Consider the following 17,655-nt stretch of genomic DNA (forward strand, 5'->3'; position numbering starts at 1 on the left):
TCCCACATGTAACTGAAAATTACAATCATCTGGGAAATTTTCTCGACTTCGCAGCCCTGGGAGCCTTACATATGCATCCTTCATTGTACGCATTAATGATTCGGTTGAATGTATGCGTGTACCCACCTCTTACAGCTGGAATTTGTCGTTGCGTGCTTTTTTTTTTTTGGCGAGATCATTTCTCCAAACACGTTAACTCTCGACATCATGCCGGAAACAGGCTCAAACAGTTGTAAACAACTGTCAGAGGTGCGAACAGTATGTATGCAATACCGAACGGCGTGTCGTTGCGATTATGGACGCTTTTCTTTTAGTCTTACTAAAACGAAAAAAGAAGCCAAAACCAACACATGTCCTGCTGAATCAGCCGCGTACGTACATTTCAGGTAAAAACCGGGCTCTCTGCCACACAAGACGGTCCGCGTCACCATGTCCAGACATTTATTTCATTACATGACATTGTACGCGTCCAGTACTGAAATGTGCCGCACGCACAACACAAATCACATCAGTTCACGCATAACCCAACCTGGAACCTTGTACTTAAGCGCGACGAATGTTAAAAAGAAGCGTAGAGATCTCGAAGGAATCGTTACACTGTGTGCCGCAGACGCACACAGGATGGGCAGTATAAATGATAATCGAACGCAGTCTCAACCAATACACGTCCTATCTCACCTTAAAGACATTCTGGCTGTTTCAGTGTAATACGTTCAGTACCCTAGTACAAGAGTACCGACGGCAGGCAGCCGCGGAATGTAACGACATGTAAAAAACGGTACGTCACTGAAAAGCACTGTGACGTAACATTTGTGTTGCATACCATCCAACACGATACAGTAATGAAAGTACTGTGCAGGGCAATTCCAGCTACAAATAAAGTTCTAATCACACAACATAATTATTGTGCATAATTGCATAACAATTGTGCAAAACTATTGCATAAATCATTGCAAACCAGTGCATAACCATTGTGCAAAAGCACAATGGTTTCAAAGCCAGTAGCGAAGAGTTCAGAAAGCGAAACCTTACGTGGGAAGTGTGGCCAAGATCTACTCCATCCCGGTGCTTTTCTCTCTGGCTTTGTAAACTCAATACCTTGGAATACATACGACACCCAGAATAGACATATGATGTAGAATGACATACAAATATTTCAGTTCACTTAGATGGGATCGCACTATCCAGAAGGAACGAATCGCAGTCATGTGCTCCTACATCCAAGGTTACAAGTGTTTCCTCGTGATTTCGACAATTATTGAACGAACGGACGTAGTAGAAGCCCCAGGAGAAAGAGGATAGGTTCGATGAAGCTACATGCGCCTATACACAGCAGGGCCGATGGTTTTCTGAGTCGTGATAGCGAGTAACTGTCGCGCCTTAGTTGTCAGCATTAAGTAGAATGGGCTCCAGCGCTGAATTTATTTTACCGTTGGGTTTCTGTTTTCAGCGCACAATGCTCAGGTGGCAGCCTAGGCTAGCGCAGATCCTCTCTAGCCCGACCGTGGCTGAGTACAGTGCAATGCTGCCCACGTGGTCTCTTTTGGTGATACTCTGTAGCGGCAAGCCAAGATAGGTGGTGTCATGCGTGCTGTGCTCCAGTACAGCTAGTGTAGCGTGTTGCGTAATGTCAAGTTTCTGAAATGCGTTTGAAGCCAGAGGCAGCATGAAGAATTCTGTCCCTGCTGCCGGCGTTAACCACGCCATCGCTGAGACGGTGACTGCATAGTCACCGAGTAATTAATAAAAGGTGATGAAGGGAGACGCAGACAACAAAAGCCCCGTGTTTGAACACGAAAGTTTATTGGAATAACGAGTTAAGATACACTTGCACAGCGTATGCGCCTTCAAGCCAGCGAACAAACATGACTACTAAACGTCGTTAGATCAGTTAATACAAAAGGTGCGTGCTGCTCGGCTATCACCGATGTGCTTATAAGAAGGGAAGTTGCTAATACGAATAGCCTTCTTGCTTACTTCGCCCGTTTTGACCCTGTCTGTGTAGCCTCACACGCCAACTCAGCGACCCAAGTTGTCTACCTGCTTCGACCACTAAATATGCGCGCTACGCGATACCTTCATGGCAGTTCCATGGTAGTCCTTAAAGATTCGTCCCTGCAGTCGTCGTCACGCCTGCTGCAGCGACCCAGCGGCCCACGTTGTCTAATAGCTTCGGCCACCAGGTATGTGCTCGTAGCCGTGACAGCGTCGTGTTATTGTCTTTCTAGCTTTGTCGTACGACTCGTCATGCCTTCGTTGTCACCAGCGTCGTCGCACATTCATTATGCATTCTTTGTCATACTTTCGTGAGAACGTCACGGTCGTTTCATTGTCCTCATTAAATATTCGTCTTCTGACTCGCCATGCCTTAATAACTCGTTGTCTAGTAGCTTTGACCCAAGAGATGTTCTCGTGATTGTGACGGCGTCGTGGTCTTATTGCATTTCTTGCATTCCATCTTTGTCACTCGACTCGCTTTACGCGATGGTTGTCAAATAGTCGTCACCGTGAGGCCGTCGTCATCGTCTTAGCGTCGTCACTTCAGCTTCGTTATTGTACTTTCGCCATGCAGTGTTCGTAATGCAATCGTCGTCACGTCATCGTAGTCACAAACTTTTTGTCATCATATTATTGTAATGCCATTGTCATGCCAATGTCAGGACGTCGTCATCAGCACGGCAGCGGCATCGGCGTCACCATGCGTTTGGTATCTTGCGGCACCACAGACACACGGAGTTTGGACCCTTCCTGTGTAGCCGTGCGCAGCTTAGCCGTATCCGGGGGAAAAGGGAACCTGCCATGCGTTTGGACCTTTACGACCCCTCGGAGGCAACTCTCTTTGGCCACCGCTTGACCCAGACGACACCCGGGACTGATCCTTCCAGCAAAAATCACTAGTTCCGTTTTCCTCTCTCTCGTTCTCTCTCTCTCAAACCTTCGCCTTTCTTTCTCACTTACAATTTTTACTTTCTTCTCACCGCCGTTTTTTTTTATACAGCAAGAGCTAACCTGGTGCGTCTGGCCGAGTCCTTGCGTGACAAAAAGCCCACCTGTTGGTTACTTGACAGTGACAAATTTCATCCTTTCGTACTTGAAATTTAACGGTGCTAAGATGAGGCAGCTTACATTTTTTTGGATCACGTATACATAACGAATTATTCAAGATCCTGAAGCTATATTAGTTAAATGTTTTGCACCAGTTTTTGGCATGACAAGCTTTGTTTTTCAGTGCATGTTTCTCTCTGTTAAAATACATTGCTCAAAATTGCTGTGCACTGCAGGTAGTGTCGACAAGAATGGGCTACTGGGCCAGTTGGAAGAGATTCATGTTTTGGAGCGCAAGAGCTTGCTCGTATCACCCCTGGCTTTTCTTTCTCTACGTCTTTTTACATTCTAAATAGTGAAGTAGACTTCATGGCACAAAAACAACACGTAAGTCTGCTGTTCCTCGTGAAGGTAAAGCTCTGCTACATAGTTTTGTATGAAATATTCATTTAAAAAATAAATTATGGGGTTTTACGTGTAAAACCACTTTCTGATCATGAGGCACGCCATAGTAGAAAACTCCGGCCACCTGGGGTTCATTACCGTGCACCTAAATCTAAGTACACGGGTGTTTTCCAATTTCGCCCCCATCGAAATGCGGCCGCCGTGGCCGGGATTCGATCCCGCGCCCTCGTGCTCAGCAGCCCAACACCATAGCCACTGAACAACCACGGCCGGTAAAGCGTTCATATTTGCCACACCTCTGCTTGCACATACAATGAACAAGCTTATTTCAGCGTGTCATGAGAATTGAAGAACTGCTTCCCTCGCGGTACATAGTTTATTCTGGCTAGTTGAATGATGTCGAAATTATAAGGCTAACTATTGAAACATGTCATTATCTATTGGATAAGCTCTCCACTTGCTTTAATTTGTTAGATGGTTTCTGTGAGGTCCCTTGCTAGCAGACCATATGTGCGCCAAGTAATTCAACTTGTACTCATAACCACAAGGCATTATAGAATTCTCTACAAGCTTTTTCAGATCATGTACTTTATTTGAAGAAGCATTGCGTCTAAGAAATTGTCTAAACAATGCCAATAGAACCAAGGCATGTTCATATACTTACAAGATCAGTGGTGATTTCTGAAACTGCGCTCTTGTATGTGCTTCCATTTCACGGACTCTTTATGCATCATTTGTGGCGTGGCAGGTATTATTGATTTTTAGAGGGAGGCAGTTCATACACACTTCATGATGGAGAATGTACTTGAAAGAGCATCTCCACAATACCTATGTTTATTCCGGTAAAACCTTACAGCAATCAAGAGTAAAAATAATACCCGCAGACGGGCGCCTCAGGTCAGTACGTGAGATAATATTAAAGAAGAAAGCCGCCGCCGAGTGCGGTGCCCAGGTTTGATAAAAGGTGGGCACCTGCCATGATAACAATACGTTGCTTAGACTTAGTATGAGCATAGATTCTCATTTCGCTTCACTGCCATACACTGTGCTTCACCGGGGAAGCTTCCGTTGAGCAGCTCATATAGTAAAGGCGGGAACCGTGGCCCAGCAAGGTTTCCAGTTTTTATAACATGTTGCTCACACTTAGTACGCTTAAAAATTGTCGCTTCACCCCACTTGAAAAACACAACAGGAAATTTTCAGTCTGTCGTATTTTGGAACGTTGTTTCTCTAGTTCCGTTGTCTGTAGTGTGACGTCTTGTAGTAGAAAGTTCTGTAGTTCCTGATCAATATTTAATTCAAAATTCACGAGAGACCTTTTTAAGGATATGTAAATTTAGTAAAAAAATGAAAACAAAAGTATAACCTACCCGCCCGGGATTCGAACTCGGGACATGACGATCGCGAGCCCAGCATCTTAACACTGCACCACTCCGCACATGTCTGTCAGAGTACATTTTGGCGCTATGTCAACAGTAAAAATCGCTGTGTGCGTTGCTGTTTACATTTCTATTTTAAAAGCCAAGATGCGCTTTCACTCCACCGCGTCAACGGCCGCATCTCTAGAAGAACAAAAGTGTTGATACCCTCGACAGGTACATCGTGTAGTGCGAGAGCATCATTTTGCTATACGATATTCATATTGAATAAGAAATTCAGAAATATACAACGGTGACCAGGGACACTTTTAGGGTTGTTACTGCTAGTTTTGACAGTTGTCTCTCGCTCTTTACACTTTTGAGCGCGCATATAGTTCGTGTGTTCAATGCAAAATAGCTACATAAAAACTCGTGGATGAGTCTTCATTCTGACAGCATACTGGCTTCTCACGGCAGCGCTGTACCAGATTAACGAGACCCGAGAGAGACAGCTTTTCACGCAACTTTGTGGAACAACTCAAAACTTTTTCGCTTCGCATAAGCTTGTGAAATATTTCTGGGAAATGAACTAATGTGTCACTGTAACCGCACATGTAAGTCCACAGGCCTGTGCGCCACATCTTACCAAATAAGACAAAACGGATACGCAGCCATTCCAGCAGATGGTACGATTTTGAGGAGGCCGGTAGGGCGTTGGGGGGGGGGGGGGCTGGTGCCGCGTCATCACGGCACAATTATAACAATTGGCCACGTCGACTTTAATACCGGTGTCAGTGCTATCTGCATTGCCGGCTTCAGAGAAGCGCGATTCAATACCGTGCAGTGAAAAGTACAGTGTACACCACCGATTCGAAACTAACATACAATTTTAAAGGTTCGCGAAATCGCTTCTGTTGCGACTTCAGAACTCTTGGTCTTCGCGACAGAGTGCTTCTGTTGCGACATAAGAATTTCTGTCGTAATGTCAGAAATGTCTGTCAATTACATAAACGTCAGGAACTTCTGTAGTTGCGACAGGAATTCCTCTTGTCTTTTTCAACTGGGCACTACAGAAGCTTGTCGCATCGCATAATTTCAGAGCACTTCTTTTGTCATCATTGGGTACATGTTGCGATGATAGGTTTCCGTCGTACAACAACAGTTCTCTGTAGTACAACAGAAGTTTGTCGCATTACTCCAGGAACACTTCTGTTGTGACAATTGGGGGCCTGTTGCAATGATAAGTTTCTGTCGTATTTCAACAGCTCTCTGTAGTTTTACAGAAGTTTGTCGGGTTTCTTCAGGAACATTTCTGTTCGGACAACAGGGTGCCTGTTGTGATAAAATTTTTCTGCAGTGCTACAAAAATCTTTTGTAGAGCTTCAGCTTTCTGTTGTAACAACAGACATACGACAGAGTGTACTTCTGTAGTCACAACAAGAAATGTCTGTTGTACATCAGAAAAGTCTGTCGCTCCATCAGGAATCTGTAGTTACTACAGAAAAATCCTGTTGTACAACAGAAATTTCTGTAGTACTGAAGGCAACCTCTGTTGTCATTTTCAACTGGGACCTCCATACATTATCTGCTTGATCGCACAACAGATGCGTTGTGCTGAAGTCATGAGAGATTAGTTTTCTGTGTTTACATAACTTTTAAGAATCTCAGCAAGCTCCATGTATTTGATTTACCGCTAGGTCTACGTTTGTTCGAATACAAGATGAGACGAGTACCTGTTGGCTACGTGCTTTTCCTTCAATGATAGGGTAGGTTCTGTCTCATCACGCGAATGAAAAGCTTTGTGAGTGGCATCAGGAAGCACTTGTGGTTTGAAGGCCCACGGACCCACATTTGCAAATATATGCGTGCTTCTCATTCCGCATCCCATGTGCTCAGTCACTCTTTGTGTCACCGAATGTCGCCGAAGGCATACGATACAACTTGGCGCTACGGTATCCTGCGTGACCTATCGACGCTGGGCATCCGCGGCACTATGTTAAACATTGTAGAAAGCTACCTGCAAAACCGTACATTCCGGGTAAAAATGGGTTATGTGCTGTCGCGAGCATTCATACAGGAAACTGGGGTACCCCAGGGAGGCGTACTGAGCTGCACGCTCTTTGTAGTTAAAATGAACACGCTTCGTAAAACATTACCCCCATCTATTTTTTATTCCATCTACGTAGACGACATACAAGTAGGTTTCAGATCCTGCAACCTAACAGTCTGTGAGAGGCAGGTACAACAGTGCTTGAACAAAGTCTCCAAGTGGGCAGACGAAAACGGGTTCCAAGTGAACCCCAACAAAAGCTCTTGCGTTCTTTTCACCAGGAAAAAAGGGCTTGCTGCAGATCCCACTGTTGAAATACATGGGCAACGAATACCCGTAAACAAGGAACACAAATTCTTAGGTGTTATACTTGACTCCAGGCTTACATTCGTCCCACACATAAAATATCTTAAAGCAAAATGTCGTACAACAATGAACTTACTTAAAATCCTATCCCACACAACATGGGGTAGCGACAGAAACTGTTTATTGAATCTGTACAGGAACCTAGTTCGATCACGACTGGACTGTGGTGCCGTGGTTTACCACTCTGCCGCACCGAGCGCGCTAAACATGTTAGACCCCGTCTACCACCTGGGTATCCGCCTGACCGCTGGCGCATTTAGAACAAGCCCTGTCGAAAGCCTATACGTAGAGTCAGATGAGTGGTCACTCCATCTTCAGAGAACATACATCAGCTTCACCTACTTTCTTAAAGTGCGCTCTAATGAGGAACATTCGTGTTTCAGGACAGTAAACGACTTGACGTGTGAAACACTTTTCCGTAACAGACCCTCCATGAGGCTTCCTTTGTCACTGCGTGTAAGAGAACTTAGTGAAGAAATGGATGTCCCGATACTCGAACATCGCCCCTCCTAATCTATTACCGCCCTGGGTGTGGCTGGAGATAGAATGTGACACGTCCTTTGTAGAGGTCTCGAAGCACGCTCCTGAGCTTGAAATTGCTATGCATTTCCGAGAGCTTCAATACAAGTACTCCTGCTACGAATTTTACACAGACGCGTCGAAATCCCATGCTGGCGTATCCTACGCTGCTGTTGGTCCCTGTCTGAATCTGACGTGTTGAACACCCTAACAAGTATCTTCACTGCAGAAGCCTATGCAGTACTGTCTGCAGTAAAACATATAAAGACACTGAAACTTGACAGAGCAATAATATTTACAGACTCGTTAAGTCTTGTTAAGGCACTCGTTTCTTTACAAAAGCATACAAATCCTGTCTTCAATGAACTCTACACACACTTATGTAACATCTACTCATCACATAGACATGTAGTAATATGCTGGGTTCCTGGCCATAGAGGAATCGAGGGAAATGTGCTTGCTGACGAGATGGCCAAATCAATGGAATCGCAGGGTACTCGTTCTGCTGCAGTCCCTGCCACAGACATGAAGTCTTTCCTCAGAAACAAACTGCGACGCCACTGGCAACGCTTGTGGGATGCAGAAACGAGTAATAAGCTTCACGTAATTAAGCCTAAGTTAGGTTTCTGGCACCCAACAACGAAAACACGAACAGACGTCCTTTTCACTAGACTAAGAATAGGACACACGTTCGGCACTCATAACTTTCTCCTCACCGGTAACGAGCCTCCAACCTGTGCTAGATGCGGTGACAGGCTTTCCGTCCTCCACGTCTTCCTGGAGTGCCGCGAAGCCGAAAGAGACAGGAGGAAACATTTTCCTTTTGCATACAGCCATCACGTCCCTTTGCATCCGACCATGTTTCTTGTTGTAGAACCGATATTTAAGACCAAAGCAGTCCTCGTTTATTTGAAAGATGTTGTGCTACACGTAACAAGCCCAATTATTCTGTAGTGCATCCTCTTTCCAGAGGATACATCTACGATAGTGTTCTTTGTATAGCACATGCCTCTAGGTCTTTGGCTTTCAAGGGCTCTGATGAGGCAGAAGTGCTGCAGACATTTTTAGCACCTCGCGTATCTTTTATATTGCATCATTCTTTCTCAATGCCTTGTAATGTTCATAGTACAAGTCAATAGTCATTCCTATTAATTGTGTTACTCGTACCTTTTTATGGAATTTTTATCAACTCTTTTAGGCCCCTTTACAGCCACGGCACATTAAGATCACAGAACCCATCTGTCCACTGCGAACTTATAAGCATTAGCATGGCGCTCTTTGGCCACACCTGGCCCTTGCGCCATTAAACATAAAACATCATCAATCTCCTTGATCCAGGCCGTCGTCCTGCAAGAGTTGTCCAACGTCATCCTGCAATCCATTCGTTCCGTACGCTCGGAACCTTTGTCTTCACGCACGTCCCCACCGCGCTCTTCTTACTCCTCTTATTGATAGTTAAACGACAAACAGATCTCTTTTTAACTGCCGACGCATTGGACATGTCGCTCGCCACTGCCGCAGCCGCTGGACTTCACCGACGCGCTATTATCCTGATTACCCCCTCGCCCCTCTAGCGCATCCTTTTCCTTCGCCTCTTCTATGCCTGCTCCATCATCTGACCCTGCGACACCTTTGACACGACCCCGCTATTCCCGCTCGCGTTCTCCCTCCCGCCGCCAATTTGGCTCGCCCCCGTCACGCCGTGCTCCTTCTCCGACCTACTCGCCGCACCCGCGACCGGAAAAATACACAGTGCAGCTTCTGGAGGTGAAGCTGCAAAGCCGACATTGGCTCAAAATCCTCGCTTCACCTTACCACGAACAAGAATCTTTTGGACTTTCTCGTCGACAATGTTCCTGTGTTCGCGTTGATTGACACCGGGGCGTATGTGTCAATTACGAGTGCTGCTCTTCGCCGTCGGCTCAAGAAAGTTCTGACGCCCGCCCCGAACCGATTTGTACAAGTCGGCGACAGAGGGACTGTCGCTATTGTTGGCATGTGCTCTGCCCGACTCACCATTGCTGAGAGAGACACCGTCGTTCTCTTCGCCGTCATCGAGCATTGCCCTCACGAACTCGTTGTCGGTCTGGATTTTCTTGCCAATCATTCTGCCCTAATTGACTGTTCGGCCGGCTCACTTCGCCTTGACTTGCCTCTTCTTGCCGACCCTGTGGACCCACCTCCAAGCCATCTGAGCTGCATGGATTTTATTCGCCTGCCGCCTCACTCTGTGACACACGTGGACTTGTTGTCCTCACCAGCTGTACCTGACGGCAATTACGTGGCCGCACCAATTCCGGCCGTTATGCTTACACATGGTGTTACCGTGCCGCACACTGTGCTGAAAATTACTGGCAACCCGCCGTGGTTGCTCAGTGGCTATGGTGTTGGGCTGCTGAGCACGAGGTCGCGGGATCGAATCCCGGCCACGGCGGCCGCATTTCGATGGGGGCGAAATGCGAAAACACCCGTGTGCTTAGATTTAGGTGCACGTTAAAGAACCCCGGGTGGTCAAAATTTCCGGAGTCCTCCACTACGGCGTGCCTCATAATCAGAAAGTGGTTTTGGCACGTAAAACCCCAAATATTATTATTAAATTACTGGCAACCGCACCTGCCTTCCACTTGTCAATTTCGCGCTAACCGCGCAAGTTCTGCCTCAAGGGATCCCCTTTGCTATAATTAGCGCTTTTCAGGGTGATGAGGTTGAGCCATTCACAGTGTAAGATCGTTACAGCTCAGCCCATACCGTGACGTCATCGCATGGTACTGACGTCGACATTAAGAAGATGGTTTCTTCTGACCTTACACCTGCTCAAGCTGAAGCTCTTTGCCGCATTCTTGAAGGCTATCGCGACATTTTTGACTTTGACAATAGACCCTTTGGTCGAACGTCCGTCGTGACCTATTCACAGACGTCCATATCGTGTTTCTGCGTCGGAACGAGCTGTTATCCAACAGGAAGTCAAAAAGATGCTTGCAAAGGACATTATCGAGCCTTCCTGTAGTCCCTGGGCATCTCCCGTCGTACTTGTCAAAAAGAAGGATGGAATGTGGCGCTTTTGTGTAGATTATCGCCACCTGAACAAAATCACAAAAAAGGACGTGTACCCTTTGCCACGTATTGATGACGCCCTAGATTGCCTGTACGGTGCCACCTATTTTTCTTCTATCGACTTACGGTCCGGCTACTGGCAGATATCCGTCGATGACATCGACCGATAGAAGACTGCATTTGTTACCCCTGACGGCCTTTATCAGTTCAAGGTGATGCCTTTTGGGTCTCTGTAACGTGCCCGCCACCTTCGAACAAATTATGGACTCTTTGCTTCAGGGGTTCAAGTAGTGCGCCTGTTTGTGCTATCTGGACGACGTCATCGTTTATTCGCCCACATTCGACACGCATCTAGACCGTCTTTCAGCGATTCTTGATTTGTTCCGCCGCGCCGGTCTTCAGTTGAACTTGTCAAAATGTCATTTCGCTCGCCGCCAAATCGCCGTCCTTGGACACCTCGTAGACGCCAGAGGCGTGCGACCCTATCCGGACAAAATTCGCGCCGTTACGAAATTTCCTGTTCCGAAGTCTACCAAGATCGTTCGTAGTTTCGTAGGGCTGTGCTCTTATTTCCGACGCTTTGTGAAAGATTTTGCGATCATCGCACGTCCCCTTACCGACCTCTTGAAGAAAGACGCCCCTTTTTCTTGGGGTCCTAAGCATGCCGCATCTTTTTCGCAGCTGACTACTCTCCTTACCACGCCTCCAATTTTGGCCCACTTTGACCCGTCTGCCTCAACGGAAGTTCGAACTGATGCCAGTGGTCACGGCATAGGAGCAGTGTTAGCACAGCGCCAGCGTGGATATGATCGCGTTATAGCCTATGCCAGCCGACTTCTATCACCCGCCGAGCGCAAATATTCAATCACAGAGCGCGAGTGCCTCGCTCTTGTGTGGGCTGTTGCGAAATTTCGTCCATACTTGTACGGGCGCCCCTTCTATGTCATCACTGATCACCACGCTCTCTGCTGGCTATCCTCGCTCAAGGACCCCACGGGACGACTCGCTCGCTGGGCGTTACGCCTGCAAGAATATGCCTTCTCCGTGGTTTATAAGACGGGACGCTTGCACCAGGATGTCCATTCTTTCTCCCGCTACCCAGTCGACGAACCCAGTGATGCGGACGCCATCGCTTGCGTTTTCTCTGTAAGGTAGCGCAACGTAGCGCCCGCTCCGCGCGGCGCTACGTTGCCGCTTGTGAGCCCTGTCAGCGCCGGAAGAAGCCCTCCACACCTCCAGCTGGATGTCTCCAGCCGATCGACATCCCACCCGAACCCTTTTTCCGTGGCGGTTTAGACCTTGGACCATTTCCTCTCTCGGGCTCCGGAAATAAGTGGGTCACCGTCGCTACCGATTATGCTACGCGGTACGCAATCACCAGAGCCCTCTCGACAAGTTGCGCTCCTGACGTTGCTGACTTTCTGCTCTATGACATCATTTTAGTGCACGGTGCTCCGCGCCAATTACTCACTGACCGTGGCCGCAGCTTTCTGTCGGCAGTCGTCGAGGACATCCTCCGCTCCTGCTCGACAAAGCACAAGTTCAGCACGTCCTACCACCCACAGAACAACGGCCTCACGGAGCGCCTCAACCGGACCATCACCGACATGCTTTCGAAGTACGTTGTGACCGACCACCACGACTGGGATCTTCACTTACCGTATGTGACGTTCGCGTATAATTCATCGCGTCACGACACCGCCGGCTATTCACCATTCTATCTCATATATGGCCGAGAACCCGTGTTGCCCTTGGACACTTTGCTGCCCTCGGCCACACGTTCTGCCACTGAATACGCCCACGACGCGATCGCACACGCCGACGACGCGTGCCAGCTCACCCGCACCCGTCTCGAGGCCTCACAGGAGCATCAGAGATGCCTCTATGATTGCCACCATCGTGACGTGCACTTTTCTCCCGGTTTTCTGGTGCTTCTCTGGTCACGTGTCCGACGTTTGGGCCTTTCCGAAAAGCTGCTGTCGCGCTACACTGGCCCTTACCCTGTGGTACGACTAGTGACCGATGTCACGTATGAAATCATCCCCGCCGATCTCTCAGCGTCATCATAAGCTGCAAGTGACATCGTTCACGTGGCAAGACTAAAACCATACCACACACCTTTCACCGCGGATCTGTAGATTAAGCACCGGGACGGTGCTTCTATAGCCGGGGTTGATGCTAGGGAACAGCCGCCACAGTGTGGCTGCACTGAGGAGGACGAAGAAGACATGTGTGCCCGTTTGATATAGCGTCGCCATTTTGGCCTCCGTGAGCTTTCCTGTAAATAAATTGTAAATAGTATTTGGCTTCAGCTTCACGTAAAAATATCTTAAGCACCAATGCCTAAAAGCAATGAACATTCTGAAAATCTTGTCGCATGCAACATGGGGCAGCGACAGGAAATGCTTGAGGAATGTCTACAAAAGCCTTATACGTACACGCCTAGACTACGGGGCCGTGGTTTACCAGTCTGCCACTCCAAGCGCCTTAAAGATACTTGACCCTATTCATTACTTAGGTATCCGCCTGGCTACCGGTGCCTTCAGGACGAGTCCTGTAGAAAGTCTATACGTTGAAGCCAACGAGTGGGCGCTTTATTTTCAGAGGTCGTACTGCAGTTTCCTTTCCTTTCTGAAAGTTAACGCGAACCGCGACCATCCGTGTTACGAAACCATAAACTACCTCGCATCTGCAAAGCTGTTTGATAATCGACCTGCAGTTAGAACCATTTTCTCGGCGCGTTAGAAAACTTTCTGAGGAAATGGAAGTTCCGAATCTTGAGCAAAGCCTTATGGTCCCAGCAAAGCCACTGCCGCCGTGGCAGTGGCAGCACATAGAACGCGACACATTCTTCGTGGAGATTACAAAACACGCTCCAGAGGCACACATAAGAATGCATTTCTTAGAACTCAAGCACAAGTACCCGTACACGGAATTTTACAATGACGCTTCGAAGTCGCACGCTGGCGTTTCCTACGCAGCTGTCGGCCCATCGTTCTCCGAATCTAACCTTATGCACCCGGAAACGAGCATCTTCACCACAGAAGCTTACGCAATACTCTCTGCTGTTCAACAAATCAAGAAAACAAAGCTACAGAAGGTCATTGTATTTACAGACTATCTGTCGTAAAATCTCTGATGTCACTCAAGAACCTCAAGAATCCCATACTCACTAATCTATATTCACTCCTCTGCAAATTATATTCGTCTAATAAATACGTCATAGTATGTTGGGTGCCTGGGCACAGGGGCATCGAGGCAAAACGCTCGCTGATGAAATTGCCACTCCATTACAAAAAAAGCTGGCAACTCTTCCACAGGTATCGCACCTTCAGACCTAAATCTATTTTTGCGCAAAAATCATAGAAGACATTGGCAACAGATGTGGGATGCTGAAACTTCCAATAAATTCCATTTAATTAAGCCACACTTAGGAAATTACGCACCAATAACAAAAACACGGCGAACTGAAGTCACTTTCTGCCGCCTTAGGATAGGCCATACCTGTGGCACACACACTTATCTATTGACCGGTAGCGAAGCTCCAACCTATTGTAAATGTGGCGAGACACTGACCGTCCTCCACGTCTTGCTGGAGTGTCGCGAAGCGGAATCTCAAAGAAAAAAGCACTTCCTTCTAGCGTACCCACAACAGATCCCTTTACACCCATGTATGTTCTTTGGTGCTGATCCGCTTTTTATCCCGTTTTTTAACTTTTAGAGGATGTTGACGCATTACAAATACTAGGCCCACATGTTTCGTAGCACGGCCTCTAATCAGAGTCTCCTGCTGCGAAAGCAGCGCTTTGTATAGCACTTGCCTCCGGGCCCTTTCACTTAAGGACCTCGTTGAGGCAGTAGTGGTACTGACATATATACGTATTTAGTACCTCACACCTTCACGGTCTAACTTTTAGGTTAACAGCACACCTCACAGGCCATTGTCATTATGTTAACATGTTCATATCCTGCTTGTCTTATGCCTCTATAGAGCCACACTATCTCGTCATAGACAGCCACCATACCCTTTGCTGTCATCTTTCTCACCGACTACATAACACCATTGCTTGGCGCTCTTTGGGCATGACTGGCCCTTGCACCACAAAACCCTATACATCATCATTGAATAGAGTGGGTAGCACTGACACTGGTCGATAATTTGTTAGCATATCCCTTGTACCGTTTTTATAGACAGGTGTCACTCTTGCTATATTTAAAGCTTGTGGAAAGATACCCGTACTCAGGGTAAGGTTAATGTGTAAAAGAACATTACATGTCATCATCATCATCAGCCTATTCATGTCCACTGCAGGACGAAGGCCTCTCCCTGCGATCTCCCATTACCCCTGTCCTGCGCCAACCGATTCCACATAGCACCCGCAAATTTCCTAATTTCGTCACTTCATCTAGTCTTCTGCCGTCCTCTACTGCGCTTCCCTCCTCTTGGTACCCATTCTGTTACCCAATGGTCGAACGGTTATCTAGTCTACGGATTACACGGCCTGCCCAGCGGCATTTTTTTCTCTTAATGTCTATTAGAATATGGTCTATGCCCGTTTGCTCTCTGATCCAAACTGCTCTCTTTCTGTCTGTTAAAGTTATGCCTAGGATTCTTCGTTCCATCGCCCCGCAGGGACGTCTGCGTCAGCAGGCGTTTGGTGTGTTGCGACTCCACGTACCCGTGCACACGAGGGTTGGACCCTCCCGCGTGTAGCCGTGCGCGGCTTAGCCGTGTCTGGGGAAAGGGGATCCTGGGGGTTGAGCTGATGCTGTGTGTTTGGACCTTTAAGGCCCTCCGGCGGAGGCAACACACCCATTTGGCCTCTGCTTCACATAGACGGCAACTCCGGACTGACCCACCCGGGGGAAATCGGTAGTTGCCTCTTCCTGTCCCCCTCTCCATTCTGCGTCTCTCTTCCTTCCAATCTTTCCTGTCTTCTCCTCTCTTCTATTTACTTCCGACTTTCCTGGCAGCGAGGGCTAACCTTCTGTGGGTGGCCAACCTTGGGTACTCGAGATTGGGTTATAGTAGCACCGTACAACTGGCGACGGCTTGTCTTACTCGTAAGACTTGCTCCGTCCCCATGTTGGGCTCGGTGGTGGGCGGTTGGCGCTGCTGCCGAACTCAAGACTCCTATATGGCTTCTTGTAAACCACTTTCCCTTGATCGCCCTCTAAAAAGAGGGCGCACCGATGCAACGTTTCAATTCTTTTCAACAATCAAGAACACTTCCCTAAGTACCAAGTAATCCACAGTGAAGGCAACAAGAGCAGGCGTAAATTCTCCCCCTTTACCCCCCAGGCGTTTGGTGTGTTGCGACACCACGTACCCGAGCACATGAGGGTTGGACCCTCCCGCGTGTAGCCGTGCGCGGCTTAGCCGTGTCTGGGGAACGGGGATCCTGGGGGTTGAGCTGATGCCGGGTGTTAGGACCTTTAAGGCCCCCCGGCGGAGGCAACACACCTCTTTGGCCTCTGCTTCACATAGACGGCACCTCCAGACTGACCCACCTGGAGGAAATCGGCAGTCGCCTTTTCCTGTCCTCCTCTCCATCCTTCGTCTTTTTCTCACACTTTTCCATCTTTCCTGTCTTCTCTTCACTTCTTATTACTTCCATATTTCCTGGCGGCAAGGGTTAACCTTGTGCATTATGCCCAACCTCGGGTATAGGTATTTTGTTATAGTGGAGATGTACCGCTGCCGTGCGCAGAACTGAATACTTCCCGTCCTGTGTTGTCCCCTGGTTGGGCTCAATGGTGGGTGGCGGCCATCCCTGCCGAATATATTATTATTACTAATGGAATCAAATTTCCCTCCACTCCCTGATCGCTCCTTCAGGAGGGGGCGCACCGACGATTCCTTCAACTTCTTCATGAGTCAGAAAGAAACATTCCCAAAATACCATGTTATTCACAGTCAACATGAAAGCAAGACAGTCCGAACAACATCTGCTTTTGTTGTGGCAAAATCATTGGCAAACTGCATCGGCCCAGGTTACGAAGTAACTAAAATGGGAAGCGGCGATCTTCTTCTTGAACTTCGTGACAAGACACAGTACAGTAAGTTGTCAAAACTAATTGCCTTTGGGGACATTCCAGTTTCAGTAGGCCCACACAGATCTTTGAACACTGTCCGCAGTGTCGTCTCTAAAGACGACCTGCTCGATCATAGTGAAAGTGAGCTACTTGAGGGATGGCAAGATCAAAATGTAGTAAAGGTCCAGAGAATACCGATTAGGCGGGACGGCAAGGAAATCCCCACAAAACACATAATCTTAACTTTTGGAACTAGCAACTTACCTGACTCAATAGAAACAGGATACTGCAAACTCCGTGTAAGGCCATACATTCCTAACCCACGCCGATGCTTCAAGTGTCAGCGGTTCGGGTAAGCTTCACAAAGCTGCCGAGGGCGCACTACTTGTGCAAAATGTGCATCAAACGAGCACTCATGTGACACTTGCACTTCCACCACCCATTATGCTAACTGTGACGGGGATCACCCAGCGTACTCCCGTTCTTGCCCATCCTGGAAAAAGAAAAACAAATCATCGAAATCAATTTAAACTGAACCTTTCCTTCCAAGAGGCGCGCAAACGCTTCTCGATGTACCAATCTAGTCCGTCTTACACCGATGTGGCGCGCCGGGGGGCAGCGCTACATCATTCGGCGGCCGCCCAAGTCACAGGGAGTGTGACGGCGGTCACGGCACCAGCCCCCCCCCCCCCCCCCCCCCCCCCCCGGCCGGAACAGCCAGCGCTGTTCGGGCCCCCTCAAAGGAGGAACAGCAGACCCTCGGGCCTGTTGAACCCAGGGCCACTGCGCGTGCAGATAGGCCCACCACCCCCGCGAACGTGC

This window comes from Dermacentor variabilis, chromosome 11 (assembly GCF_050947875.1).
Source record: "Dermacentor variabilis isolate Ectoservices chromosome 11, ASM5094787v1, whole genome shotgun sequence".
Taxonomy (NCBI): Eukaryota; Metazoa; Arthropoda; class Arachnida; order Ixodida; family Ixodidae; genus Dermacentor; species Dermacentor variabilis.